At 48.7% G+C, this 14,963-nt stretch overlaps 1 protein-coding gene across 1 annotated transcript in view; it reads right to left on the reverse strand.

Annotated features, from left to right (window-relative positions):
* LOC103185808 (zinc finger protein 664-like) overlaps window positions 1–14,919 on the reverse strand; it is a 27,239-nt gene extending 12,320 nt beyond the window's left edge. Inside the window, 1 exon segment of the mRNA XM_042333492.1 lies at window positions 14,847–14,919. The gene's annotated coding sequence lies outside the window, so the exon portion shown is untranslated.
* Between the last annotated feature and the right edge of the window lie 44 nt (window positions 14,920–14,963).

Here is a 14,963-nt window from a genome sequence, read left to right on the forward strand (position 1 = left end):
ACTCCTGCATGCAGGCGTAAGCCTTCATCAGACTCAGACAAGGATATGCAGCTGTCGTTTCCTAAACACCCATACACCCAATCACACCCCATCACCCACATATCATACACCCCATCACCCCCCATATCATACACCCCATCACCCCCCATATCATACACCACATCACCTCCCATATCATTCACCTCATCACCCCTCATATCATACATCTCATCACCCCCCATATATACCACATCACCCCCATATATACACCATCATCCCCCATATATACACCATCACCCCCCATATATACCACATCATGCCCCATATAATACACCTCATCAACCCCCATATCATACACCTCACACCCCATATACACCACATCACCCCATATCATACATCTCATCACCCCCATATCATACACCGCATCATCCCCCATATCATGCACCGCATCATCCCCCATATCATGCACCGCATCATCCCCCATACACACCCCATCACCCCCATACACACCCCATCACCTCCATACACACCCCATCACCCCCATACACCCCCATCACCCCCACACACCCCCCATCACCCCCACACACACCCCATACATCCCATACACACCCCATCACCACCATACACCCCATCACACCCCATCACACCCATACACACCCCATATACACACCCCATCACACCCATACACACCCCATATACACACCGCATCACCCCCATACACATCTCATATACACACCCCATCACCCCCATACACATCCCATATTCACACCCCATCAACCCCATACACATCCCATATACACACCCCATTACCTCATACACACCCCATCACCCCCATACACACCCCATCACCCCGATACGACCCCATACACCCCATATACACCCCATCACCCCATAAACACCCCATACACACCCCATCACCCCACAGACGCCCCACACACACCCCATCACCCCCACACAACCCAATACACCCCCATCACCCACACATAGGCCCCCCCCACACAACCCCACCACCCCCACACAACTCCATACAGCCCCCATCACCCCCCAAACACCCCATCACCCCCCACACACCCCTTACATCCAATACACACCCCATCACCACCATACACCCCATCAGCCCACATCACCCCCACACACACCCCATCACCCCCACACAACCCCATACACCCCCATCACCCACACATACACCCCCCATACAACCCCATCACCCCCCACACACCCCATACATCCAATACACACCCCATCACCACCATACACCCCATCAGCCCACATCACTCCCATACACACCCCATATACACACCCCATCACCCCCATACACATCTCATATACACACCCCATCACCCCCATACACATCCCATATACACACCCCATCACCCCCATACACACCCCATCACCTCCATACACACTCCATCACCCCCAAACACCCCCCATCACCCCCACACACACCCCATACATCCCATACACACCCTATCACCACCATACACCCCATCACACCCTATACACCCATACACACCCCATCACCCCCATACACATCCCATATACACACCCCATCACCCCCATACACATCCCATATACACACCCTATCACCCCATACACACCCCATCACCCCCTATACACCCCATACACACCCCATCACCCCCTATACACCCCATATACACCCCATACACACCCTATACACCCCCATCACGCCCACACCCCCCCATCACCCCCACACACCTCCTATCACCCACACATACCCCCCATCACCCACATATACACCCCCCATCAACCCCACACAACTCCATACAGCCCCCATCACCCCCACACACACCCCATCACCCCACACCCCCCCATTACACCCATACACGCCCCATCACCCCCCATCACCCCCCCACACACCCCATACATCCAATACACACCCCATCACCACCATACAGCCCATCACCCCACATCACCCCCATACACACCCCATCACACCCATACACACCCCATATACACACACCATCACCCCCATACACATCTCATATACACACCCCATCACCCCCATACACATCCCATATACACACCCCATCACCCCCATACACACCCCATCACCCCCATACACACCCCATCACCTCCATAAACACCCCATCACCCCCATTCACCCCCCATCACCACCACACACACCCCATACATCCCATACACACCCCATCACCCCCATACACCCCATCACCCCCATCACCCCATACACCCCCCATCACCCACACACACACCCCATCACCCCCATTACGCCTATACACCCCCCATCACCCCCACACACACCCCATATACCCCATACACACCCCATCACCCCCGTACACATCCCATATACACACCCCATCACCCCATACACACCCCATCACCACCATACACACCCCATATACACAACCCATCACCCCCATACACATCCCATATACACACCCCATCACCCCATACACACCCCATCACCCCCATACACACCCCATCACCCCGATACGACCCCCATACACCCCCATACACACCCCATCACCCCCATACACCCCCCATCAACCCCACACACCCCCCATCACCCACACACACCCCCACACACACCCCATCACCCCCACACAACCCCATACACCCCCATCACCCACACATACACCCCCACACCCCCCCATCACCCCCACACAACTCCATACAGCCCCCATACACCCCATCACCCCCCACACACCCCATACATCCAATACACACCCCATCACCACCATACACCCCATCACCCCCATATACACACCCCATCACACCCCATAAACACCCTATCACCCCCATATACACCCCATCACCCCCATATACACCCCATCACCACCATATCATACACCCCAACACGCATCATATTATGCACCCCATCACCCCCCATATACACCAATCACCCCCATACACACCCAATCACCCCCCATATACACCACATCACCTCCCATATCATTCATCTCATCACCCCTCATATCATACATCTCATCACCCCCCATATATACCACATCACCCCCCATATATACACCATCACCCCCCATATATACCACATCATGCCCCATATAATACACCTCATCAACCCCCATATCATACACCTCACACCCCATATACACCACATCAACCCCCATATCATACATCTCATCACCCCCATATCATACACCTGAACCCCCATATCAGACACCCCATCACCCCCACATACACTCCATCACCCCCATATCATACACGCCCATCAACCCCCATATCATACACTTCATCACCCCCATATCATACACCGCATCATCCCCCATATCATGCACCGCATCATCCCCCATATCATGCACCGCATCACCCCCATATCATACCCATCATCACCCCCATATCATACACATCACATCACAGAGCCCATCACCCCCCGCCGCCATCACACATCCCATCATACCCCATGACACACCCCATCACAGACCCTAATACATCCCCATCAAAGACCAATAACACCTCCCATCACAGATAATATCACATCCCAAATCACAGACCCCATCACACACGCCATCATTGACCCCAACACACAAACTGAAACCCACCCGAAATCACAGACTCCATATCATACACCCCATCACAGATCCCATCACAGATCCCAATCACAGACGATAATAATAATAGTCCTTGCATTTGATATAGCATTTTCACATCTTCTAGATGTCTCAAAGCGCGTCACAGAATATACTGTAAAGTGAATTGACTGTATATTTGTGGGTGAAACGTGGCAGGCAATTGCACACAGCAGTGTCCCACAAACAGTCGTGGATAGAAGTGATCAATTTATTATTTTTTTCTTGAGGGATTATTATTAGGCGTGTGGCATAAGGAAATTTGCCCAAGGTTTCACCCCGCTGGGAATCAAACCCAGGTCTCTCGCTTGAGAGGCGAGTTCTCTAACCACTGAACTACAAGACTCCACAAATATTCTAAGGAATTCTAAAATAGGCACACAAAAGAGATCTTTTCTCCATCCCAAAAGTCGATGGGACACACCTCTGATAATTCAGCACTCACTAAGACATTTCACTGGACATTTAACAGTCTAGACTGTTAATCTCAAGACCCAATATTGGGCTGTGAGCTCACAACCTTCTAACCCAGAAGTGAGGGAGGAGCAATTCCAACTGAGCCACACTGACATCCTAAAATACTAGAAAATCAGCACTATTTAAACATTCCATTAGAGCATAATCTTAACCAAAACAGTTGTTTTCTTTAATATAGGCAAGACACATTAAATGACGAAGAGCCTGAACAACAAAGTTAATAATAAAAATCATTGTCACATCTTAAGGATATCAATCAGATCCACTGGCATATCAAAGACTACCACATTTCAGTTGGTTGTCTGTCTGGTGAAAGAACAATATTATTGTAGCTTGAATATGTATTAAATTTAATTAGCTTAAATACTTTTCAAGTTCCGAAGCAGAGATTCGACACACTTTAAATAGAGAAATATAAGCCTGGAATAAAGAACTGATCAATCCGAAACACTTGTCCGATTCAAGCTCATGTCATTAGATAATGAACCGATGTGGAGTGCTGGATCAGTTTCACCTTAACAGTTCTGTTCAGGTGGATGCTCATCTCAGAAATCAGAGATCACCCCCCTATCACACACTGCATCACAGAACCTATCACACACCACATCACGGATTCCATCACACAACCCATCACAGACCCACTCGCAGAACCCATCACATCGCACAGCACAACCCATCACATACTTCATCACAGACAACATCAAGTCCATATCACACACCCCATCACACAACCCGTCACAGATCCAATCACACACCCCATCACAGACCCCAACACACCCCACTTCACAGACCCCATCACACTCCCAATCACAGGCCCATCACAGTCTCATCATAGACCCCATCACAGATCCTATCACAGAATCCGTTGCACAACCCATCACAGCTCCCCTCGCAGACCCCATCACATCCCCCATCACCCATGTGGAGTCCTGTAGCTCAGTGGTTAGAGCACTCGCTTTGCAAGCGAGAGACCTGAGTTCAATTCCAGGCAGAGGGCGAAACCTTGGGCAAGTTTCCTTACTCCACACAGAGCCTAATAATAATCCCTCCAAAACCAAAAACAATAATAAATTGGTCATTTTCAATCTACGACTGTTTGTGGGACATTGCTGTGCGCAATTGGCTGCCGCGTTCGCCCACAAATATACAGTCAATTCACTTTACAGTGTGTTCTGTGAAGCGCTTTGGGACGTCCTCCCGACGTGAAAAGCGCTATATCAAATGCAAGGATTATTATTATTATTATTATTATCACAGAGCCCATCAAAGATCCCATCACACAGCCCATCACACCATCCATCACATACCCCCTCACAGATCCCAGCACACATCCCATCACACACCCCCTCACAGAATCCATCACACAACCCATCACAGACCCCCTCGCAGACTCCATCACATCCCCCATCACAGATCATCACCCCCCATCACACACTGCATCACAGACTCTATCACACACCCCATCACACCACACATCACAACCACTCATCACACACCCCACCACAAACAACATCACACACCCCATTATAGACCCCATAACACAACCCACCACAGAACCCATCATACACTCCATCACACATCCAACCACAGACCCCATCACAGACCTCATCACACACCTCATCACGTACCCTATCACAGACTCCATCACACACCCCATCACACACCCCATCACACATCCCACCACAGACCCCATCACAGACCCCATCACAGACCCTATCACACACCCCATCAGACTCTATATCATAAACACCATCACAGACCTCATCACGTACCCCATCACAGATGCCATCACACACCCAATCACACCCCATCTCACCACAGACCCCATCACAGCCACCATCATATACCCCATCATATACCCCATCACAGACCCCATCACAGACTGCATCACAGACCATATCACACACTCCATCATAAACCCCATCATAGACCCCATGACACCACCATCAAAAACCCATTATACACCCATCACAGACCACATGACACACCACATGATTGACCCCATCACAGACCCCATATCATACACCCACCACAGACCCATTCACAGACCCCATCACAGAGCCCATCACGAACCCCGTAGCAGATCACATCACAGACTCCATATCATTAATCACATCACAGATCACATCACACACCCCATCACAGACCCCATCACACCTCCATCACATCCCCCATCACAGACCCCGTCACAGAACATCAACTCCCATTACACACTGCATCACAGATTCCATCACAGACCCCATTATACAAACGATCATATAACTCATCACACACCCCATCACAGACACCATCACACACCCCATCACAAACCCCATCACATACCCACTTACAGACCATGACTCCCCATCACGCAACACATCACAGATCCCATCACACACTCCATCACAGACCCCCTTCAGACCCCATCAAATCCCACATCACACACCGCATCACAGACCCCATCAAAGACTCCAAATCATACACCACATCACAGAATCTATCACATACCCCATCACACACCCCATCACACTCTCCATCACAGAACCATCCCACACCCATCACAGATCACTTCACAGACCTGATCACAGACCCGATAACAGACTCCTTCACAGACCCCATCACACCTCCATCATATCCCCCATCACAGATCCCATCACCGACTCTATATCATACACCCCATCACAAACCCCAACACACACCTCATGACAGACCCCATCACACACGCCATTACACAACCCATCACACACTATCACCTGCCTCATCAGAGACCCCATCACAGACCACATAACACATCCCTTTATAGACCCAATCACACACCCCAAGACAGACCCCATCACGCACCCCATCACAGACTCCATCACACACCCCATCACAGAGCCCATCACACACCCCGTCACACACCACATCACAGACGACATTATACACCCCATCACGGACCATCACTCCCCATCACACAACGCATCACATATCCCATCACACATCCCATCGCAACCCCATCACAGACCACCACTCCCCATCACACACCCCATCATACACTCCATCACAGACTCCATCACACACCCCATCACAGACCATCACTCCCCATCACACACCGCATCACAGATCGCATCACACACCCCATCATACACCCCATTGCAGACACCATCACACTCCCAATCACTGAACCATCACACCCACCATCAAACACACCATCACAGACCCCATCACAGATTGTGTCACACACCACATCACACCTCCCCATCACACACCCAATCACAGACTCATCAAAACCACCATCACAGATAAGAACGTAAGAACATAAGAATTAGGAACAGGACTAAGCCATTCGGCCCCTCGAGCCTGCCCCGCCATTCAATAAGATCATGGCTGATCTATTCTAACTCCTTCTACCCGCCTTATCCCCATATCCCTTAATCCCTTTATCCACAAGAAATCTATCAATCTCAGTCTTGAATATGTTCAAGGACTGAGCATCTACAGCCCTTTGGGGAAGAGAATTCCATAAATTCGCTACCCTCTGAGTGAAGAAGTTTTTCCTGAACTCAGTGCGAAAGGGCTTTCCCCTAATTTTAAGATTGACCCCTGGTTATAGTTTCTCCAACCTGGAGAAAAAGGCTCCCACTATCTATTCTGTCGTGCCCCTTTATAATCTTATAGGTCTCTATAAGATCACCTCTCATTCTTCTATATTCTAGAGAATATAGACCTAAATTGCTCAACCTATCTTCATAACTCATCCCCTTCATCCCAGGTACCAACCTAGTGAATCTACATTGTACCCCCTCCAAGGCGATTACATCCTTTCTTAAATAAGGAGACCAAAACTGCATACAATACTCCAGGTGCGGTCTCACCAGGGCCCTATACAGTTTCAGCAAGACTTCCCTACTCTTATATTCTAACCCTTTTGTAACAAGTGCCAACATACCGTTAGCCTTCCTAATTGCTTGCTGTACCTGCAAACTAACTTTTTGTGACTGGTGTACAAGGACACCCGAGTCCCTCTGAACGCTAACATTATCTAGTCTCTCCCCTTCTAAACAATAATCTGCTCTACTGTTTTTGCCACCGAGGTGGATGACTTCACACTTCCCTACACTATATTTCATCTGCCACATATTTGCCCACTCACTGAGCCTATCTATATCTCGTTGCATTTTTTTAATGGCATCCTCGGTGTTTACTCTCTCTCCTAGTTTAGTGTCATCCTTGAATTTGGATAGATTAAGTTCGATGTCCTCATCGAGATCGTTGATGTAGATTGTAAATAGTTGAGGCCCAAGCACTGATCCTTGTGGCACTCCACTAGTCACATCCCGCCAATCTGAGAAGGACCTGTTTATCCCTACTCTTTGTTTTCTTCCCATTAGCCATTCTTCAATCCATGCTAATATATTCCCCTTAATTCCATGGGCCCTAATCTTGTGGATCAACCTTTTATGCGGCACCTTATCAAATGCCTTATGGAAATCTAAATACACTACATCCACTGATTCCCCCCTATCTAATCTACATGATATGTGCTCAAAAAAATCTAAAAGATTTGTTAAGCATGACTTCCCTTTTGTAAAGCCATGTCGACTCTATCTACTCATATTGTGATCCGCTAAGTATCCCACTACGACATCCTTAATTAACGATTCTAGAATTTTCCCTACCACCGATGTCAGACTAACTGGTCTATAGTTTCCCATCTTTTCTATCCCACCCTTCTTAAATAGTGGTGTGACGTTTGCGATCTTCCAATCAATGGGAACTGTTCCAGAATCCAAAGAATTTTGGAAGATCAGATACAAGGCCTCCACTATCTCATGAGCTACCTCTTTTAAAACTCTAGGATGCAAACCATCAGATCCAGGGGACTTGTCACTTTTTAATGCCAACAATTTCCCTAGCACCAATTCTTTGCTAATGTAAATTTCCCTAAGTTGCTCCCTATCATTAGCCCCTTGGTTCATCTCTATTTCTGGTAAACTTCTTGTGTCTTCTGACGTGAAGACAGAAGCAAAGTATTTATTTGGGGACTCTGCCGTATCCTTATCCCCCATTATAATTCCTCCTGTCTCTGCCTGTAATGGACCCACATTTACTTTTGCTAGCCTATTCCACTTAATGTATTCATAAAAACTCTTACAATCTGTCTTAATGTTCCTAGCTCCCCTCATAATCCATTTTCTCACTCTTAATGAGCTTTTTGGTTTTTCTTTGTTGGTCCCTAAAACACTCCCAGTCCTCAGGTTTGCTACTCTTTTTGGCAGTTTTATAGGCCTTTTCTTTTAATTGTATACTTTCTCTAACTGCTCTAGTTAGCCACGGATGAACTGCTTTCCCTGTGCTACTCTTATTCCTCAAGGGAATATGTGACCGCTGAGAATTATGCACTACATCTTTTAAACGTTTGCCATTGTTGGTCTATTGTCATTTCCATTAATCTAATTCCCCAGTCTATTTAGCTAATTCTTCCCTCATACCTGCAAAGTTAACTTTATTTAAATTTAAGACCCTTGCTTCGGATTTGATTATATCGCACTCTAACTTAATACTAAATTCTATCATGTTATAATCACTCTGCCCTATCAAAGATCACATCACAACCCCCATCACATTCTCCTTCACAGAACCATCACACCCCTCATCACATTCTCCTTCACAGAACCATCACACCCCCCATCACAGACCATCTCACAAACCCGATCACAGTCCTCATCACATACCCCATCTCACATCCCATCACACACCACATCACACCCCCATCACATCCCTCATCACGGACCGCATCACAGACCATCAACACCCATCACACACTGCATCATAGACCCTATCACACATGCTATAACAGGCCCCATATCATACACCCCATCACATGACCCACCACAGACCCATTCACACACCCCAGCACAGTCCCCATCACACACCCCGTCACACACACCATCACAGATGCCATCACACACCCCATCACGACCCCATCAAAGATACCATAATAATAATAATAATCCTGGCATTTGATATAGAGCTTTTCACATCTTCCAGACGTCTCAAAGCGCTTCACAAAATAGACTGTAAAGTGAATTGACTGTATGGACTGTATGTGTGAGCAAAAATCACACCCCAAATCACACACCCCATCATAGACACCAACACACACACAATCACACACCCCATCACAGACCCCATCAAAGACTTCATGTCACACACCGCATCACAGACTCTATCACACACCCCGTCACACCTCCCATCACAGACCACATCACAGACCTCATCACAGACCCCATCATAGACGCCATCACACACCCCATCACAGACCCAATCGAAGACTTCATATCACACACCACATCACAGACTCTATCACACACCTCGTCACACCTCCCATCACAGACCACATCACACACTCCATCCCACACCCCATCACAGACCCAATATCATACACCCCATCACAGAACACATCATACACCACATCACACACCCCATCACAGAGCCCACCACAGACCCCGTCACACACCACATCACAGACGACATTACACACCCTATCACAGACCATCACTCTGCATCATACAACGCATCACAGATCCCATCACACATTCCATCATATACCATCACAGAACCATCACACCCACCATCACAGACCCCGTCACAGACCCTATCACAGACTCCATAACACATCCCATCACAGTCCCCATCACAGAACCCATCACGCAAGCCATCACAAAACCTCATCACAGAGCCCATCAGCCAGCCCATCACAGATCCCATCACAGATCCCAACACAGACTCCATCACAGACCATCAGCCCCCATCACACACCGCATCACAGACCCATCACACCCTCATCACACACCCCGTCACACACCCCGTCACACAAGCCATCATACACCCCATTACAGACCTGATTACACACCCTATCACACAAGCCCTCATGCACCCCATCACAGACCCCATCACAGACGCTATCGCAGACCCCATCACACAAGCCCCCATCACAGAGCCCATTACAGATCCCATCACAGACCCCATCACACACAACGTCACACACTATATCACACATGTCATTACACACCCCATCACAAAACCTATCACACAACCTATCACAGATCCCATCACAGATCCCATCACAGATCCCATCACAGACCCCATCACACACCCCACGACAGACCCCCATCACACACCCCATCACATTCTCCATCACACCACCCATCACAGACCCCGTCACACACCCCGTCACACACCCTATCACACAAGCCATCATACATCACATTACAGACCCATCACAAACCACATCACACACGCCATCACACAACCCATCACACCCCTCATCACAGACCCCATCCCAGATACCCTGACATCCCAAATCACTCACCCTATTACACAACCCATCACAGATCCCAACACAGATCCCATCACACACACCATCACAGATGACATCACACACGCCATCATACATGCCCCATCACCCATCCCATCAACAGCCCCAGCAAATAATCCATATCATACACCACATCACAGACTCTATCACACCTCCTATCACACCTCTCACCACAGACCACATCACACTCCCCATCACAGAACCATTCACAGCCCCCATCACAGACCCATCACAAACCCCATCACAGACTCCATCACACACCCCATCATACACCCCATCACACCACCCTCACAGACTTCATCACACCACCCATCACACAACCCATTATAGATCCCATCACACACCCCATCACAGAGCCCATCACACCCCCCATAACACAACCCATCACACCACCATCACAGACCTCATCGCACATCCTATCATACACCCATCACAGACCCCATCACAGACCCCGTCACACACCCTGTCACAGACCCCGTCACAGACCATCATTCCCCATCACACAGGGCATTAAGGATCGCCTCAAACCCCATCGCACAACCCATCACAGATCAAATCACACACCTCAACAAAGATCCCATCACATACCCCATCACACACCGCATCACAATCTCCACCATAGAACCATCACACCCCCATCACATCCCCCATCACAGACCATCATCCTACATTACACATTGCATCACAGACCCTATCACACAACCCATCACAGACATCCTTGCAGACTCCATCAAATCCTACATCACACAACCCATCACCGACCCCATCAAAGACTCCATATCATACACCCCATCACAGACTCTATCACACACCCCATCAAACCACCATCACAGACCCCATCACACACCCCATCGTACACCCCATCACACAACCCACCACAGACCCAATCACAGACCACATCACAAACTCCAGCACACACCATCACAGATTCCATCACACACCCCATCACACAAGGCATCAAAGATCCCATCAATCCCCATTACATACCACAGCACACTCTCCATCATAGAACCATCACATCATCCATCACAGACGACATCACAGACCCGATCACAGACCCCATCACAGAGCCTATCACACACCACATCACAAACTCCAGCTCACACACCATCACAGGCCCCATCACACCACCATCACAGACCTCATCACACCACCCATCACACAATCCATCACAGACCCCATCACAGAGCCCATCACACACCCCATCACAGACCACATCACACACACCACATCACAGAGCCCATCACAAACCCATCACACCACCCATCACACGTACCATCACACACACCATCACAGACCACATCACAGACCTCTTCACAGATCCCATCACTGACCCCATCACACAACCCATCACAGACCCCATCACAGACCCCATCATACACACCATCACAGATGCCATCACACACCCCATCATGCAAACCATCATGCACACACAATCACAGACCCCATCACACATCCCATCACAGACCGCATCATACATCTCATCATATAACCCATCACAGACCCCATCATACATCCCATCATATAACCCATCACAGACCCCATCATACATCCCATCATTTAACACATCACAGACCCCATCACACACCCCATTACAAAACCCATCACACACCCCATCACAAAATCCATCACAAACCCCATCATTCTCCATCACACATTGCATCACAGACTCTATCACACACCACATCATAGACTCCATCGCACAACCCATCACAGACCCCCTCGCAGACCTCATCAAATTCCACATGACACAACCTGTCACACAACCCATCACCGACCCCATCAAAGATTCCATATCATACACCACATCACAGACTCTATCATGCACCCCATCACACCTCCCATCACAGATCATATCACACAGTCCATCACACATCCCATCACAGGCCCCATCACACCACCATAACAGACCACATCACAACACCCATCACACAACCCATTACAGACACCATCACACACCCCCATCACACAACCCATCACACACACCATCACAGACCCCATCCCAGATACCCTCACACCCCAAATCACAGACCCCATCACACACCCCATCATAGACCCCAACACGCATACTATCACACCCCATCACCCAGCTCTTCACAGACCCATCACAGACCACATCATACATCCCATTATAGACTCCATCACACCCTACAGCAGACCCCATCGCATCCCATCATAGAACCATCAAAACCCCCATCACAGAACCAATCATAGCCACACCACACACCCCATTACACATCCCATCATACACCCCATCACACAACCCATCACACCCCAACTCAGATCCCATCACACACCCCATCACACATGCCCCATCACCAACCCATCACAGACTCCATTACACACCCCATCACAACCCCATCACACCCCATCAGAATGCCCATCAGAATGCCCATCACAGACCCCATCGCACGTAGCATCATAGATCCCATCACGCACCCCATCACACATTCTCCATCATACATGCCCCATTACACACCCCATCGCAGACCCATCACACTCCCCATCATAGACCACATCACAGACCACATCACAGACCCTATCCCACAAGCCATCACATCCCACATTACACAGCTCATCACACACCCCATCACAGATCCCATCAAAGACTCCATATTGTACACCGCATCACAGACTCTATCACACACCCCATCATACCTCCCACCACAGACATCACACACTCCATCACACACCCCATCACAGACCCCATCAAAGACTCCATATCGTACACCGCATCACAGACTCTATCACACACCCCATCATACCTCCCACCACAGACATGACACACTCCATCACACACCCCATCACAGATCCCGTCACACCACCGTCACAAATCCATCACCCAGAATGCAAGCGACTGAGCCAAGTGGATACCAGCAGTGAAAGAGACTTGAATAAAAAAGCAGGCAATTAAATCTGTGGAGTGAGCTGTGACCCTATCTAACCACTAACAACACAGCTTTTACAGTGTCACTCACTGCATTTGTGCACAGCAGTGATGCTCTGCAGAATATTCTGAAGGGAACAAGTTATTGATCAAGATACCATAGTTATGAGGAGTGGGGTAGCATTAATCTCAACAAGTTAATGAGCTGTTGCCCACTGGTGTGAAATTCCACCCGGTGACAGCCTGCGAGATGGTTCTCTCACAGTTTGTAAAAATTAACCCATGTTTACAAAATTGAACCTGGATTTAAGGGCATCAGAATTCTGTACTGCAGTTACAGGAGGAGACCATTCAGATCCCAGAGTCTGCTCATCTGGCAGTTTTTTTATCCCATTTCCCTGCCTTTCTCTCTCCCCCTTTTCGATATCACCTCTCACACTTTTAAACTACCCTGAAATGGACAAAGGATGTGAGATTGGCTGCATCGCCCAGAGATATCATTGGGTTTGCATACTGCTGGTCAACACGCAGTTTAATACTATTACGAGCCGAGAGGGGCCCCTCCGGACATCTGGTGCCTGTGAGTGAAATAACAAACCCTGAGCCGTGGCTGTTGATGAGGAATGTGCCCCAACCGTTTGATGCGGAGAACTGGACCCAAATGAACGAAGGATGTGAGACTGACTCCATCACATGGAGACATCATTCAGTTTCA

Source organism: Callorhinchus milii, unplaced genomic scaffold, assembly GCF_018977255.1.
Source record: "Callorhinchus milii isolate IMCB2004 unplaced genomic scaffold, IMCB_Cmil_1.0 Scaffold3, whole genome shotgun sequence".
NCBI lineage: Eukaryota > Metazoa > Chordata > Chondrichthyes > Chimaeriformes > Callorhinchidae > Callorhinchus > Callorhinchus milii.